Source organism: Panthera onca, chromosome B4 (assembly GCF_046562875.1).
Source record: "Panthera onca isolate mPanOnc1 chromosome B4, mPanOnc1 haplotype 2, whole genome shotgun sequence".
Lineage (NCBI taxonomy): Eukaryota > Metazoa > Chordata > Mammalia > Carnivora > Felidae > Panthera > Panthera onca.
Window position 1 is genome coordinate 52,969,725 of NC_138345.1, and position 18,584 is coordinate 52,988,308.

General features: G+C 41.6%; 2 pseudogenes; one reads left to right on the forward strand and one right to left on the reverse strand.

The window, feature by feature from the left end:
- Positions 1–650: 650 nt before the first annotated feature.
- LOC132695385 (Golgi apparatus membrane protein TVP23 homolog B pseudogene) lies at positions 651–974 on the reverse strand (annotated as a pseudogene).
- Positions 975–5,672: 4,698 nt separating this feature from the next.
- Positions 5,673–7,954, forward strand: LOC132695384 (integral membrane protein GPR137 pseudogene; annotated as a pseudogene).
- Positions 7,955–18,584: the final 10,630 nt, after the last annotated feature.

The window sequence follows — 18,584 nt, forward strand, 5'->3', positions numbered from 1 at the left end:
AAATAAAAACTTAACATGAAAACTACCTTTTCACTTTTTTTAATGTTGATTTCTTTCTTTTAAAAAAATTTTTTTTAACGTTTATTTATTATTGAGAGACGGAGAGAGACAGAGCATGAGCATGGGAGGGGCAGAGAGAGGGGGAGACACAGAATCCAAAGCAGGCTCCAGGCTCTGAGCTGTCAGCACAGAGCCTGATACGGGGCTTGAACTCACAAACCGCGAGACCATGACCTGAGCCGAAGTTGGATGCGCAACTGACTGAGCCACCCAGGTGCCCCAATGTTGATTTATTTCTGAGAGAGAGAGAGAAAGAGAGAGAGTGTGAATAGGGGGTGGGGGGGGGGGTAGAAAGTGAGGAAGACACAGAATCCAAAGCAGGCTCCAGGCTCTGAGCAGTCAGCACAGAGCCCAATGTGGGGCTCAAACTCACAGACTGTGAGGTCATGACCTGAGCTGAAGTCCCATGCTTAACCGACTGAGTCACCCAGGCGACCCACCTTTCCACTTTTTAAAGTAAAATTTAAACTGGAAAAACAACCTCAGCACTTCTCTTTGCAACATGTACTGAGTTCTAAAATTTTCAGAGTCAAGAATTTCTTTAGTTTGCTGGCAGTGTAACAGAACACTGGAGCTTTCTCTCACTCTCTTCAGGAAGTCTGATCATCTCCAGTGTTATGTCTTAAAAACTGCTTTCTGAGATAAGATGGTTAAATTCTTTCTGCTGCCTGCTCTGCACCTGATGTGCATACAGGTTGGCACCTTGTAGCACCATGCCCATGATAAACACCGCCAACCATTTCACTCAGCAGAATATCACCCACAGCAATGGACAGGCAGTAAGTCCTAACCAGAAGATTCTTGAGTCAGCCACTTAAACAATTTTACTCTTGTGAAGATGCCTTCCTGAACTCAAACACCCAATGGCTTTTTCCATGTTCATTGATGTGCTTCTACCAATGTAGACCAACCATGAGTTTACTGTGACATTCTTGACTGCCCAAAAGTCACATGAAAACAAGAAGATCATTGTCACCAAACAGGTGATAAAGCTGCTGCTGAACAATTCATAGAGAAGATAGACTACAGTTGCACTGACTTGAAAAAATAAATGAAAAAAATGATGTCACTGTGTGTCTGATTCTGGACCTCCTTCCTTCCTTCCTTCCTTCCTTTCAACTGTCAGTTGTCTCCTCCTCTTCTGCGTCAAACAGGGAAACATCCTCAGTGTCATCATTACTGCCCTGGTGCATGCAACATGGTAGCCCTTAGTGGTCAAATTTTCAAGGTGGAGTCTTTTTTTTTTTTTTAATTTTTTTTTTTAACGTTTATTTATTTTTGAGACAGAGACAGAGCATGAACGGGGGAGGGTCAGAGAGAGGGAGACACAGAACCCGAAACAGGCTCCAGGCTCTGAGCTGTCAGCACAGAGCCCGATGCGGGGCTCGAACTCACGGACCGCGAGATCGTGACCTGAGCCGAAGTCGGCCGCCTAACCGACTGAGCCACCCAGGCGCCCCTCAAGGTGGAGTCTTAATAATCTGTATTTAAATGAATCCGCTACTCAAAAATGGCCAGATTTCTTTCCTGGAAACTATTACAGTTCTCTTCCAGTTGATATTTCTAGTTCTGTTGTCTTTGTTCACTAAAGAAGGGATAGGTTTCATATTATTGTATTGTTATAATTTATTTAAAGATATTTAAACATTCATAGTATGCTATATAAAGTATATTATCTATCTCTTAAAGTTAGCTAAATAGCATTTAAAATACCTATTTAGGAATGTACACTGCTATTAAACTAGATTGGAAGGTTCTAATCCAGTGGTCCTCGACTTTATCTGTAAATTGGAATCACCTAGGGAGGTTTGAAAAACACTGATGATTACATCCCAACCCCTAAAACTCTGATGTTATGGGTCTGGCATGTGGTCTGGGCATTGGGATTTAAAAACTCTCCAGAAGTGATTCTAACATATTGTTATGGTTGAGGACCACTGCTCTAACTAGACCCCAATATGCACAGGTTGCTAAGCTACAACTATTTTTACCTGAGGTCAGCTGTAGAGTATTTATAAGTTAGCATATAGCCTTCTTTTTCACTGATGAAATGAGTGGTATTCAAGACAAGTTGATTGGCTAGAAATACATAGTCATCTCAGCCTCCCTCAAACAGGACCTAAGAATCAGGCCAGAGCTACCTATACTCTGATTCTAAACTCCATCAACCTCACGTCCCAAGATCTTTGGGAAGATTCTGTTACCTGATCCAACCAGAATAATAGCTGACTTCTTCTGCCAGAGCCTATTTCTACCTAAACCTCTATGCAAAGTGCTTGTTATCAAAGTGCCAAAAAAGACAGAGGGCTGGGACTTCATTGAACATACAGAACAGTTTGTATGATTGTATTCATGGTCGCTTGCTAATAGATGTTGGTATGTGTTACCAGATTCAGTCTAATACCTGCTTTCATTATAACACACCTCCCAGAGGTGAGATGGCTGGGGAAAGGCACCCATAGCTCTCACCTGTAACCATTGGAGATTACAGATATGTACCCCCCAAAACCCTAATGGCTGTAAACAAGCAAATTAATTTAGGACAGTTTGCAATATGTGCATCCTTCTGATGGGACTATTTTCTAGGTCGACTTCCATGTACAACAGAATTCCTCATAAGCAGTGGGGACACCATTAAACTGGAACTTCTCATACAGGATATTAAAATCTACTTTGGCTGAGCTTTTGAAATAGGTCATTTGGACTCTATTCTTATGTTACCCAATAATACGACAATTACTAGGAAAAGTGTCTTATAAATCTAACATCTAATCCTAGCTCTTTTATTTTGTCTACATGAATTTATTAAAATATCATCTCCATAGAGTGAAATGCATACATTTAAAGGTACAGTTCAACTAGTATTTAAAAACAGAATATATCTGTGTAACCCACATTCCTAATCAAGATATAGGCCATTTCTATCACTCCAACGGGGTACTCATGCCCCTTTCTGTTTATTAAGCTTCCCTCCCTACCACACCAAGCAATTTGATTAGTTTTGCCTAATCTAGTACTTTCTTTCAGTGGAATCCTACAACACAAATTCTTTTGTGTCTGGTTCCTTCTCCTCAACATAATGTTTTTGCGATTCATCCCATGTTCTTTTTTATTGTTGAGAAATATACCATAAATACCACAGTTTATCTGTTCTCCTGCTGATGGACACTGAACTGTTTCCAGTTTTGGGCTATTATGACTAAAACTGATGTAAACATTCTTTATACAAGCCTTTCCGAGGGCATATGTTTTCATTTCTCTTGAATAAGTATCTATGCGTGGAACTGATGTGTCAGAGGGTGAATGTGTGATTGTATCATTTAAACTTCCACTAGCAATGTATGAGAGTACTGGTTGCTCCCCATCCTCACTGATATTTGTATTCCCTCTTTTTCATTTTAGCCATCTTAATGGATGTTGTCATTGTGGTTTTAATTTACATTTCCCTGATGACTACTAGTGTTGAGCCCTTTTTTACATGCTTATTGAACATTTGTTTATCTTCCTTCATGAGATGACTTTTGCCTATTTTTAAATTGGGTTGTCTACCATTTTGTTGTGAATTTTAGAAGACATTAATGTATTTTCAATTCAAATCTTTTGTCATTTGTATGAGTTGTGAATGTTTCTCCCAATCTGTGGCTTGCTTATTTCTTTTTTTTCCCAAGTTTCATTGGGATTTTTATTTTATTTTATTTTATTTTATTTTATTTTATTTTATTTTATTTTTTAAATTCTTTTTTTAATGTTTATTTTGAGAGAGCACACCCATATGGGAGGGGCAGAGAGAAGGAGACAGAAGTTTCACAGAAGGCTCCATGCTGACAGCAGGGAGCCCTGTGTGGGCTTGAATTCATGAATGAAATATCATGGCCTGAGTCATGTCAGAGGCTTATCAGACTGAGCTACCCAGGTGTCCCAGAATTTTAATTTTAATTGCCATTGGATCTATAGTTTAGGAAGAATTCCTATCTTGAACATATTGAGTCTTTTTATCCAGTAATGTATCTCTCCATTTAGATCATGTTTTTGTTGTTTTGTTTTGTTTTTACTCAAGTATAGTTTACATACAATATACTACTCGTTTCAGGTGTATATCATAGTAATTCAATATTTTTTTTTAAGTTTGTTTTTATTTATTTTGAGAGAGAGATAGAGAGCCAGCAGGGGAGGAGCAGAGAGAGAGAGACAGAATCCCCAGCAGGCTCTGCAGTCAGCATAGAGCTTGATGTGGGGCTCAAACTCATGAACTATGAGAACATGACAAAGTCAAGAGTCGGTTGCTTAACTGAGACACTGAGGTGTCCCGTGATTCAATATTTATACATTATGGAATGATCCCTGTGATAAGTCTATTTTCTTTTTTTTTTCCAAAATTTTATTTAAATTCCAGTTAGTTAACATACAGTGTAATATTAGTTTCAGGTGATTCATCACTTCTGTACAGTACCCAGTGCTCATCACAGTGCCCTCCTTAATCCCCATCACCCACTTCACCCATCCCCCTGCCCACCTCCCCTCTGGCAACCTTCAGTTTCTTCTCTGTAGTTCAGAGTCTGTTTTCTGTTTTGCCTCTCTTTTTTAAAATCTATTTTCTTAATAGTATTTTTTTGATGAAAACAAATTTTCAGTTTTGATAACTAAGTTTTAGCAATTTTTTTCTTTTATAGGTAGTGCTTTCTCAGTCTTATCTAAGAAATCTTTCCCTCTCAAGGTTGAAAGATATTCTCCTATATTTCTTCCAGAGTTTCTTTTTTTTTTTTTTTTAAATTTTTTTTTTCAACGTTTTTTATTTATTTTTGGGACAGAGAGAGACAGAGCATGAACGGGGGAGGGGCAGAGAGAGAGGGAGACACAGAATCGGAAACAGGCTCCAGGCTCCGAGCCATCAGCCCAGAGCCTGACGCGGGGCTCGAACTCACGGACCGCGAGATCGTGACCTGGCTGAAGTCGGACGCTTAACCGACTGCGCCACCCAGGCGCCCCTCTTCCAGAGTTTTTTTAAAATAATTTTTAAGTTTATTTATTTATTTTGAGAGACAGAGAGAGACAACACAAGTTGGGGGGGTGGGGGTGGGGGGGGACAGAGACAGAGGGGGAGAAAGAGAATCCCAAGCAGGCTCTGCATGGCCAGCATGGAGCGCTACCTGGAGCTTGAACCTACAGACTGTGAGTTCATGACCTGAGCCAAAATCAAGAGTCTGTGGCCCAACCGACTGAGCCACCCAGGCATTCCTCTTCCAGAGTGTTTTAATTTTAGATTCTACCTTTGGCTCTATGAGCCCATCTTGAAATAATTTTTGCATATGTCAACTTTCATTTTCCCATTGTGTTAGTTTGATGCTCTTGTTAAAAATTACTTGACAGTGAGGGGTCCCTGGGTGGCTCAGTTGGTTGGGCATCTGACTTTGGCTCAGGTCATGATCTCACAGTTCGTGGGTTCAATCCCTGCATCCGGCTCTGTGCTGACAGCTCAGAGCCTGGGGCCTTCTTCGGGATTCTGTGTCTCCCTCTCTCTGTCCCTCACTGCTTACACTCTCTCTCTTAAAAACAAATAAACATTATTTTATTTGCAGGCGCAGGAGGGGGCAGAGCAGCGGGAGCCGGGGAGCTGGGGAGCTGGGGAGCCGGAGCCCCGGGTCCCAGCGACCAGAGCCGGCTCCCCCGGCGGCGCTTCCCGAGGACCCGGCTTCAGCCTCCTCCCGCCCCCCGAGGCTGGAGAGTGGATGCAGAGGGGGGTGGGGTGGGGGCAGCATCGGAATTCCGAGGACAGAAGGCAGAGGCCGTCCCCAATCCGGATTATTGGAGGGGAGAGAGACCCCCAGTTTGGGGAGGGGGAGAGCTGGGGGTTGAGTGCCGCACCCGCAGCTGCCGCTGCCCTCAGCCGAAGGGTCTCTCTCGGCTCTCCCCTCCTGCCGAGACGATTCCAACGACCAAGGCCAGGGACCCCTGTCCTTCAGCCTCTGCACCCCCTCACCCCGCTCTGGGGCTGGCCCAGGGCGGAGACCCTGCCCACCTCCCGCCTCTGCCCTCGAGAGGGACTGTCCTTTCACGCCCCAGAGTGAGGGGCCCAGGCCCCAGGCTGCCTGTGCCCCACTGCAAGGGCAGGGTCCCTCTGTTGAGGAGGAAGGGCCTGGCCAGTGGCAGCTTCTTTCCTCCTGAGCTCCCTGTCTCTGTCGCTGCACCCTGCAACTCCCACCCCTCCATATTTATTTCCCTGGCCCCCTGCCAGCCCCTCCATCTCGTTCTCTGGGATTCAGGCCTCCCTTCTGGACATGGAGAGTAACCTGTCTGGCCTGGTGCCTGCCGCCCGGCTGGTGCCTGCACTGCCTCCAGCCGTGACCCTGGGGCTGACTGCGGCCTACACCACCCTGTAGGCCCTACTCTTCTTTTCTGTCTATGCCCAACTCTGGCTGGTGCTTCTATATGGGCACAAGCGTCTCAGCTATCAGACGGTGTTCCTGGCACTCTGTTTGCTCTGGGCTGCCTTGCGCACCACCCTCTTCTCCTTCTACTTCCGAGATAGCCCCCGAGCCAACCGCCTGGGACCCATGCCCTTTTGGCTTCGCTACTGCTGCCCTGTCTGCCTACAGTTCTTCACGCTGACACTTATGAACCTCTACTTCGCCCAGGTTGTGTTCAAGGCCAAGGCCAAGCACCGGCCGGAGATGAGCCGAGGCTTGCTGGCCGTCCGGGGGGCCTTCGCGGGGGCCTCGCTGTTCTTTCTGCTGGTGAATGTGCTGTGTGCTGTGCTGTGCTGTCCCGCCAGCACCGGGCACAGCCCTGGGCCCTCCTGCTGGTATGAGTCCTAGTGAGCGACTGCCTCTTTGTCATCTGCGCGCTGTCTCTTGCTGCCTGCCTCTGCCTTGTCGCCCGGCGGGGCGCCCTCCACCAGCATCTACCTGGAGGCCAAGGGGACCCGTGTGTGCCAGGCGGCTGCAATGGGTGGCGCCATGGTCCTGCTCTATGCCAGCCGGGCCTGCTACAACCTGGCAGCCCTGGCCTTGACCCCCGGCGCCGGCTGGATGCCTTCAGTTACGACTGGTACAACGTCTCTGACCAGGCGGACCTGGTGAATGACCTGGGGAACAAGGGCTACCTGGTGTTTGGCCTCATCCTCTGTGTGTGGGAGTTGCTGCCCACCGCCCTGCTGGTGGGCTTCTTCCGGGTGCACGGGCCCCCGCAGGACCTGGTCTTTGGCTCCCCTTCCGACTTCTTCGACCAGGCAGGGCACTGTGAGGATGAGGGCTGCTCCTGGGAGCGTGGCCGGAGCGAGAGCACCAGCATGTCAGGCAGCCTAGGCTCCGGCAGCTGGTATGGCGCCATGGGGCGGGAGCCAGACTGGTGCGGGGGCAGCCAGACATGGACCACTGCTCTGCTCTTCTCCCAGGTGCTGAGACCAGGTGGCCACCACCGGTCTCTACACCACCCCGCAGACGTGATCCCCTTTTGTCCTCCCCCCAGAACACCCAGACCCCAGTCCTCCCATCCCAGGCCCCGCCACCCCCCCCCCCCCCCCCCCCCCCCCGTGCCAAGTTCACCTGCCGCTTCTTGCCCAGGATCATGGGAGGCTGTGGCTGCCTCTTCCCCTGGCCAGCTCCTTGCTACTCTTGTCGTAGTGAGCTTGTGCTGTCCCCTAGGATGGGGGGCCTGGCCCTGGCTGCCAGATGCCCTACAGCACCTTGGCATGACCTGCCGCCTCTGCTTCTACACTGGAGCCAGCTACCTCTCCTGCACCTGCGGCTCAATAAACAGTGTCTGTGCCCCTCAAAAAAAAATAAACGTTAAAAAAATTTTTTTAAAATTATTTGACAGTGTATGTTGTGCTAGCCCTTCTCTTTGGAGAAACAAATTTAATAGTCGTGAACTAAAACAAGAATGTGCAATTAAGTAGTAAATTGTGTGCTATAGATTCTCAACAATAAACGTTTTTTTTTTTCTTTTTGGTTAACATAGCAGCAAACATCCTGTCATACTTTCTTCAATTTTTCATTAAAAAGTTCAAGAAATATCATGAAAACACATTAAATGGCAACAAAAATAGAAAATAAAATAAAAGTTAAATGCCAAAATTTAGATATTATATATTAATTGAAGAAGTAAACAAAATAGTTTGTTTTGTTGTTAATCTTTTTCCATTTATTATACTGGGCACTTGGTAGTGACACTTTCATTCTAGAGATTCATGTACTTTGGTTATAGAAAATTTTCTTGTATTTTTTTTTGATAATTTCTCACCAGCAACATTTTATCTGGTCTCCTTCTGAGTGAGTCTATTAGTTGTATGAAATATCTCTTAGAGTAATCTTCATTATATTCTCTCTTCTATTACCTAATTGTTTTTTTGTTTTACTTTACAGTATTTCCACAAGATTATTACCTAAATCTTTGATTTTTATATTGGAAAAATCCTACTTTAGAACTTTAAGAGCTCTTTTTCAAAATGTTCCTCTTTAAAATCATGTCCATCTCCTATCTCATTGATACAGTAGCTTCTTTTATTTCTCTGACATGTTATGATTATTACCTGCACTGCCTGTTACCTTCATTATCCATTTCTTCCTGCTATTTTATTTCCTGTTTGTTCATTTTCCTAACTATATTTTATGTTAAATTTGCCCCTCAAATATTCAGTCATCCCAGGCTGTCCATTAATTTTCATGAGGAGCTGAAAAGCTACTTGGAGGGTCTTTGGGTAGGAGTAGGCTTGTGCACTGGTAGCCTTCATTCTGAGGGTAGTCAGAGGGCTAGTTATCTTTGTCATTAGAGGCTCCCAAATGTTAGTAGCTGTAGGTCTTTATCTCTTTATTTTCTCTAGAAGAGGTTCTTGCAGTCACCTGCCTGGAGACATCAGCCTAGCTGCAGCCATTCTGGAGATAGTGGGAAAGGTTTGGGGAGTGATCCAGTGGTTCAGTATGAAGACCTAATCACCTGTTTCCAGAATGGCTTTTCCCACAGTCCCTTCTCTGTGCCTTGAGTGTAGGTGCCCTAATCATTGGGTTGTCCATAGAGCAAACCTTTGGTCTCTTGCTTTTCTTCTAGAAATTTTACATTTTTGCCTGCGGATCTAACTGCTTCTTATAAGGATTTTTGAAAAATCACCCTGCTTTATGCTATTTGCTTTTTCTTCCTATGCTATCTAATTTTTGAGACCTTCTGAATTGTCGCTTGCATAGTTGTTCTGAGGTTCTGCAGGGACAATCATTTGGCTTTTCATTAGTTTCCACCTTTTATAGTCACTTAGGTTTGACTCTTCCTTGCTAAGCCATCTTTATATAAATAGTTTTATTATTCATGTCTCCTTTGCACTGAAGATGGAATTGGTTTTATGTTTCTCATTCTCCTCATTATTTGGGTGTAATTCTTTGAGAGGAAAAAATGTCATCACTCTTCATTTTGAAACTACACATATAATTGAGTTTAAAAAAGAAAAAAAACTCTCTCAAAGTAACATAATTACAAAAGAAGAGAAAACACATGTACCCTACTTTATTCTCTTTGTCATAAAAGCAAAACCACTAAGATACTTGAGTAAAATCTTCCATGAAGGTAGAAGTCTGTAACCCGTATATGGAAATGAGTGTGAATAGCACTGACTTGTTTCTGATGTCATTGAATGATTCATGTGGTGAAGGTAAATAGGTTAAGGTCCTAACTCATAATAGAAGACATTCTTATGCCTATCTGTTTCTCAGATCAGATATTTTGTATCCGTGTTGCATTTTATACTGTATCTCATATAGATAAGCATTCCTATGTTTACTACCACAACACGTTTACTTCCGTAAAAATAAGAAAAAAACCTGTTACCTGGCAGAAAAAGTTTGTTCCTTATTGTACCTGTGTGTACTGAGACAACCACTACAGATGGCACCTGGTGGCTCACAAGATTTATTTTCTGAACTGGAGTCCTTGTTATATCATATAGTGAAGTAATTCTTGAACTACTTCAAGTATTTTTCCACTCTATTGGAGACTTAGTATGTATTACCTTTCAAATGTGGTATAAATCAGTTTAAATTAAAAAATACTTTTATGCTAGCAGCTGGATTTCATAATTTACAAAAAGAAAGGTCTTTTTAAAAAAATGTTTATTTATTTTTAGAGAGAGAGAGAGAGAGAATGCATATATGCACACACAAAGTGGGGGCAGGGCAGAGAGAGAAAGGGAGAGAGAATCCCAATCAGTCTCTGTGCTGTCAGTGCAGAGCCCGACACGGGGCTTGATCTCGTGAACTGTAAGATCATGTCCTGAGCTGAAATTAAGTGGGAGACACTTAACTGACTGAGCCACCCAGGCACCCCATGAAAAGTCTTTTATTTTACCTAAAGAATGTATTTAAGTGGTAGTTGGAAACTTACTGCCCATGAGAATAATATGGATGATGCTTTTATTCAGCGATCAGCCCTTTCCTTCTTATCCCATTGTTCACTAAGAGAATTGTTGGGCTACCAGAATGTCTTGAGAACCAAGCCCTATCTCCTGCAAATAACAACAGAAACTGGTGGGGTGGGAGGGCAAGTAGATTATCATTGGAAACTTTTTGAAATGATGTGGAAGAGATACAGCAGCAATCCTTTAACATTGCTGCAGCTTATGCTATGCCGTCAAGCTCTAATCAATCAAGAAAGGAGATAAGCCTGGCATCGTGGTATTAAAATCTAGCAAGCTCAGCACCCTATGCAGCATTAGGTGGGTTTTCTCCCCTTTTTTTCCCAATTCATCTCCCTTAAAACATTAGAAAGTAGAGTAGGAGGGGAGAACACTAGCATTTAAAAGGAGACGTTGCAAATATGGCTGTGAAGATCCTATGCTCCAAAAAACATTAGGTCAACCTAATTTTTCTTGCATGATGTAGGTTAAAAAAAAAAGACTGGGGCGCCTGGGTGGCTCAGTTAGTTAGGCATCCAGCTTCAGCTCAGGTCATGATCTCACGGTTTGTGAGTTTGAGCCCTGTGTTTGACTCTGTGCTGACAGCTCAGAACTCGAAGCCTGCTTTGGATTCTGTGTCTCCCTCTCTCTCTGCCTCCTCTCCCACGGCTTGTGCTCTATCTGTCTGTTTGTCTGTGTCTCTCAAAAATAATAAATAAACTTTAAAAAATTAAAAAAAAGACTCCTGGCAAAGAACGATTGAACTCACCTTAACCAGCATATGGGATGGATCATTAACACACTGTGTATCTACAGCCATAAACAAGAAAGGAATTATGATTAGGGTTTGGATGATTTAAGATGAAGAAAAGCTACAGCCAAAGATAATTCAAATTAAGCTTGGTATGTTGTTAAAACTCACTGCATATTATTTTAGACAATTTTTATTATAGACCATAACAGTGATAAATTTATTTTGGAAAGTAAAAGGAAAGAAAAATTACTCAATGGTCATCATGCAGTTATAAAGAGTTACTGAAATTGTCTTTTAAGATATTAGTATAGCCAGTGGTTATTCAGCAGACAATGTAAAGCACCTGATTAAGTTTTCTAAGATTTTTTTAAAATTTAATTTTGTTACTGCATTAAGAGAAATTCAATTAGCTTAATGCTTTGCAAGTAAATTTTATGAGGGTTTTATTTTTTGTTTTTGTATGTCACAATACTTGAAGAGGACCGAAGTGATCTGTGGGGGGGAGCTACCAGTCTGCTGATTCCTTAAAGGAGTAAGAAATGCCCATTGACTTGAAATCAAGTTTTAATTAAAGTATGGCAAGTTCATTTAACAGTTTTCCAACATAGTATGCCTGGCCATTGAATTTTGGAGAATGAAAAATACACAGTAGCAAGAAATCAATACTAGTTTACTGTTATTTAACTGTGATATTTTTCTCTCTATGGAAGAAATTCCTAGAGATGTGACAGCCAGGACATCCAGCAGCATCGTCCATGAGAGCATATGAGAAAGAACAGCCATCCCATCTCCCCTGACACTGAAAATGGTCAAGAGAAATAATTTAGAAGACACCTATAGACAAAGAAGTTTAGAATTATGTGAACACTTAGAGATCATCTATCAGCCAGTACCTCTTAGCTCTTTTCCCTTCTAAAATACTATAGTCTTGGGGCGCCTGGGTGGCTCAGTCGGTTAAGCGTCCGACTTCAGCTCAGGTCACGATCTCGCGGTCCGTGAGTTCGAGCCCCAAATCGGGCTCTGGGCTGATGGCTCAGAGCCTGGAGCCTGCTTCCGATTCTGTGTCTCCCTCTCTCTCTGCCCCTCCCCCGTTCATGCTCTGTCTCTCTCTGTCTCAAAAATAAATAAAACGTTAAAAAAAATTTAAAATACTATAGTCTTTATCCATTTAAGTGATAAATAAAATACAATTAAATACTTTTAGATGCTAAAATTTACCCTTACCACATGCATTCTAACAAAGATACCTTAAAGAAGCATATCACGCTCGCTTTTTATAAACTTGATCCCTAAGGAGAAAGATCCTTCCTCCTCTCAAAGTTTTACTTTCAACTGTACTATTTTTTTTCATCTGGTTTTTGATATTGCCTCCATTAATTAACTTCTTTTTCTAGACCAACACACATGTTCAGTCTTCTCTCATCAACTTTGAATTCTTGCCCCTTATTCTCTTTTGTTATGAAAATTCTCAGAAAGCTCTATTTGTTTTTGCACTTGTTTTGTTTCCACTTGGTGCAAAATACATACATTCTTGATTCTCTCCTCCACTATCCAATGAAAACAGTCTTCTAAAAGCTCCCATTTTCTATTCACCAAATCCAATGACCACTCTCTGCCCTTATCATATTCTGATGTCCTGCAGCAGCCTGTATTTCCAAATGGCATCCAAACCCTGTTCATGGCACATCCTTGCACCACGTTAGCCTTTCATAACCTACCTGCAAGCTCCTTTCTTGCACTATCCCTGCACCATCTGCAAATCCTCCACTCTGCTGTGTTCCAGCCACTCCAGGCACTTCCTTGCACATGCACAGTTATGCCTTGTTTTGTTATGCTGGCCTTCATTTGTACTGCCTTTTCTTATCCCTATCTCTCATAGGACCCTGAAATTTTATTTTATTCATCTTATTCCTCTTTCAACTCCAGTACCATTTTCCCCAGAAACCTGACCTTCCATCCTTTAATTCAAAATTAATGGGCCTTTCTTGTACACTTTCGGATGTTGTATTTCATTGTGGCTCTTCATGCATTCATTTATTCGTTATGCTGGGTCAATAAGACACATAATGCCAAGAACTCATACCTTGGTAAAAAAAAAAGGAAGAAAGAAACAAATGCTCAAAAAAGATTTTAAAATGCAGTCAAGTACTCTCCTAAGAATATTCACATTTGCTCTCGGAGCATAAAGGAGGGGCTGACAGAATTGTCTTGGGAAGCTGAGAAATGCTTCTTGCAAGCAGGAAACATGAATCAGAATTTACTTAGCAGAAATGTGGGAAAGGTTTTCCAGGGATTCATTCATTTAGTCAGAAAACATTTACATGACACCTCATATGTGTTGGGAATGGTGCTGTATAACATAAAACAAACAACAAGAACAAAAGTCTAATGATGATAAAAAAAAACACTCTTGGCCCCTTCTTTTTTTTTCCTAAAGAAGACAAAGAACATCAACACCAAAAAAATGTTTTCCTATGCCTCAGGACAAACACATTGAGTGTCAACTGTATGCCTTTCATGTGCTAGAGTTCATGTATTGGCATGTAGTAGTAGGCACTCAAAAATACCTGTTGAAAAATTGAGAAAACGAATAAATAATACTTAGCCATCAACAGCTAACAGTCCAGTGGTGACTTCAGCCATATATTTAAACAATATTTTGTGGGGAAAAAAATGAGGCTAATAATAGCATGAATGCAAAAGTCTTAACCTAAGAACCTAAAAGTGCTAGCGATAAGGATTAAATAACCCAGCCTTGGTACAGCCAGAAAAGGCCAAAAGAGGCAGGAAGGGATGAACAGAGTTCTAAAGAAAAAGTATGAGTTTCTCAGGTAAAGTATAAAGAGTTCATTTAAAGCCAAAGAATCACAAATACCATAGTATATTTTGGAAAAGGTTAAAAACTTGGCACGGCTGGATCATGGGGAGAATGTGTGTGAAGATTCGCTGAAGGTGAATTCTTGGTTGACATTGCTATTGCTTATGGATTCTTTCACCTGAGCAGTTATGTCTGTCCTCTCACCCTAGAGCCCCAGATGCTAGTGAGTAAAGGGTTTAAGGATGGTGTGAGATTTGTATTTTGAAATACTGACTATATTGTGGCGACTAGATCGTAGGCTGGAAAGGGAAAGGGATTCTGGAAAAACAGGAGACTATTGTGAACTATTTATTTATGGGAGAGATGTATGTAGCATAGCCTGAGGTGAAACCATTGCAAATGTATTTAGGAGACAAAATCAACAAGGCTGCTGTTGGATTGGATGTGTGGGCTGAGGGCAAGGGAGATGTCAAAGATGGCTCTTTATGTTTATGGATTATGGGCCTGGATAGATAATGGTACAACCCCTGAGATGAAGCATATAGGAGAAGGAATTGGTTTGAAGAGAAGATCTTAAGTTTTGTATTAGGCATGTTGGTTTTGAAGTGAGTTTTTGTTCTTTGTATCCTCAGAAGTGTAGAGTTATCAAATTCTTGATGGTAGTATTTTATGCTCAAAAAGTAGCATATAGTAGGTGCCCACATACAAGAGTTCCTCTGTCAATGCCATTTTTTGTTTGCACCGAGAGAATACTTCTTAGCCCTGGTGCTGAATTATGGTTACTCAACACTGGGACTTAAATATTTCTTCTATTATTTAAAATATCTTAGGGGGGCGCCTGGGTGGCTCAGTCGGTTAAGCGTCCGACTTCGGCTCAGGTCACGATCTCACGGTCCGTGAGTTCGAGCCCCAAATCGGGCTCTGGGCTGATGGCTCAGAGCCTGGAGCCTGCTTCCGATTCTGTGTCTCCCTCTCTCTCTGCCCCTCCCCCGTTCATGCTCTGTCTCTCTCTGTCTCAAACATAAATAAAAACGTTAAAAAAAAAAATTAAAAAAAAAAAAAATAAAATATCTTAGGGGCGCCTGGGTGGCACAGTCGGTTAAGCGTCCGACTTCAGCCAGGTCACGATCTCGCGGTCCGTGAGTTCGAGCCCCGCGTCAGGCTCTGGGCTGATGGCTCAGAGCCTGGAGCCTGTTTCTGATTCTGTGTCTCCCTCTCTCTCTGCCCCTCCCCCATTCATGCTCTGTCTCTCTCTGTCCCAAAAATAAATAAAAACACGTTGAAAAAAAAAAATTAAAATATCTTAGTTTCATTATAAAATATTGGTACTTGAAAGGGAATTTTCCCTTTGATTTAGCCCTTGTTTTCCATTTATTTTGAGTGGTAAAAATAAGAAAATTAATTACGAAAACCTGTAATTAATTAAGTTTAATCCAAGATCATGATTTAATGAAGCCCAATTAGTGAGGAAAAGAGAACATTTTAGAAGTTGGGGTACACTAATTAGGTATTTAATCTAGAGCTATTTTTACCAGTTTCAATCTCTTTCTCTATTCATAACACAAATTCAATAACTGAGAAACATAAATAATGTTGAGTAAACAACAAGATATTGTCTCTCTAAACTAAGGCAACAGAAGTTTCTCATATTATTGATTGTCTCTCTGGCTGGAACGCTAATCTCTTACAGATCCAGAGCCCACAGCTTCCAGTGACGCAGTTTGAAGATACACAAATAAATCCATACTAAACCCAAGGAAATCAATGGCACAGAGGTATCTCCTGGTTGGCACAGAGCAAGGACATTCTAATATTTTGTTGCCAACAATTAGTCACCTGACTCCTTTTATGGGTGGCTGCCTAGTGATGTAATGGTAGGAGTGCATTATTGTTATTGACCATGTGTTAGGGAGCCACAGGATCCAGAACTTGGACAGAACAGATTGGGAGAACTAAGTAAGACAGATGAAGTGCTGGGTAAGAGAACAGTGATAAGGGTAAAATTGTCATATGGTTATATCTGAGGAAAGGCTGTAATGAGTATGTTGACTTCAGGAGCCATGTATATTATATGGCTTAATAATGCCATGTATGTTCATCACATCTCTCATTCACTCACCTGTGAAACATTTCCTCATACTCTGGGGCAAGTCTCTGGCTCAATTATCATTTCTTCAATAATGCCACTGGGAAGGATTTTCTGCGTGCCTTGTGGAAATACATATGTTGCCCCTCCTCTTCTGCTTTCCCTAGTATTCTAGTACTACACGACCCTGCTGCTGTTTACAAAAGGGAGAGATAGCTTTGACAAAGACCACCAGGATGATGAATGGAATTTAATTTATGCAACATTGATGTAGGGGTGAGTCCTCTCGGTAAATCACCATGGTAGCACTTCCTTCTCCCCCTCCATGTTCTGCTTGGCTGACTCAACTGCCTCAGAGAAGCTTGGCACTTAAGGTTATGTAAGCAGGGCGCTGATGTTCAAATATTCATCACAAGAATGGCCACATGAAAAGAAAAAGAAAACAAAAATGGAAGTAGGGGTCTGAGGTGAATAGCTACCCAGATCAGCTAGGAGAAAGCAAAGAATTGAAAGGGATTTGGAGACCTAATTTGGAATTAGGGCTTTACTCCCTGAGGTGATTAATAAAATGGATTTGAGCCATGTGTTTAGTGCTGGAGTGTTATTGATTGGCCTTTAGCCCAAATTGATTTCAGCCCCTTTCCCCTGCTACTCAATAAAACCAAAGACAATTACTTTTGTTTCATCTTAGAAAAAATAATAGTTTCTTCTCTTTATAAAAAAATTAGCTAGTTATTGTCACTTGACCTATATTTTTCTTTCTTATTCACATTCTCACTCATTCATATTGTAACTTACTAACTCTCCAGGAAGGTTTTAGCAATGATCAGAATCAGGGTAGACAGCAAATGCCAACTGTGGGTATGAGAGAATTATTGAATGATTTGGGCCTGTCTGCAGAGATGATTTAGGATAAAGAATCTGTTTTACTCATTTTACAATGAGGAAATATTCTAGCTATGTGACTAAGCCCTTCATAACCAACAAATAAATTAATAAGGGATTTTTCTTTGAAATGAAAAATTTTAGTTTGTGTCATATTGCATGCATTAATTTCATTTATGGTTAATGTTACCAAAGAATCATCCATTCAACAAAGAATTATAAATGTCTAAGTATGCTCATTTTCTTCCTTTAACAAATTGGGAGATAGAGTAAACTTCATCATAATGCTCAAAACTACCTGGGCATATCAGCATTGATATTTTCACTGATAGAGTGGAGGAATAGTGCTTAGTAAAGTTTAAATTTGGGAAACAACTTCGAGTCTTAGTTTAACTTTTAAATTTCAATCAAGTTTATAATATTGCAGACTTGGAGCCATGTTGCTTATTCGTATAAAATGATATTTAGTTCACAAGACAAGAAAGGGTGTAAATACACTACATTTTCTCATGAACTAAAATCATAATTCTCTCACTATACAAAATAACTTGACCCTTTTAGTTCATTGAAGATAAATGGTGCCTATCTTTTTACCATTCTTTTCAATCTTTCATATATACTGCCTATAAAGATGGCATTTTCAGGACAGGCAGAAAAAAGTCCACTTGGAAACAAATGAAAACAATGTGCAATTATCATATTACCTACTTTAGGTCTTTTTATATGGATAAAGAATTGTGAGCAAAAAAGAGGGACAAAATATAAGGCTGTTTTGCTAATATAAAAACACAATGAGATATACTCAAGGTTGAAATGGAGCAGGAAGTATCCATTGTCACCTGCCTCATTCAGGCCATTTGTATCCCTTACCTGGAGTATAAATGATTCTTAATTGTTCTCTCTGCTTCTAGTCTTCTTTCTTCCATCCACTCTCTACCTCAAGCTGATGATTTTTTTTTTTTGAACTGCAAATCAGATCTGATTGTGTTATTCCCCACTTCTCACGCTTTAGTGACTACTCACTGCACTTAGGATACAATTCAAATTTTTCATTCCTGCAGACCCCTTTTGCAGGTTTATCTCTGGTCTCTCTCCTCTCACTGGGCTCCAGTACACTATTCTCTCACTTTTGGGAACACCCTGGGTTCTTTTCTCCTTAGGACCTCACGCAAGTGTTGGTTCCTTTGCTTACACTGTTATTCTGGAAATCAGCCTTGTCAAAGTCACCTTCTCCAAAAACCTTTTCTTTCTTTTTGTTTTTAAACATTTATTTATTTTTGAGAGACAGAGAGCATGAGTAGGGGAACGGTAGAGAGAGAGGGGGACAGAGAATCCCAAGTGGGCTCTGTGCTGACAGCAGAGACCCTGATGTGGGGCTTGAACTCACCAACCATGAGGTCATGACCTGAGCCAAAGTCAGACACTCAATGGACTGAGCTACCCAGGTGCCCCTGGTGACCACCATTTCTGAAGCAAATTCATGCCTCCTTATCTTTCCCATCCTCCCACTGTCATTATTTGGTACCAAGAAAGATTTTGTAGCTCTTATTACAATTTTGAAATAATTATATTTATAGGTGTTTGTTTTTTCCTTCCCACTAAACTATAT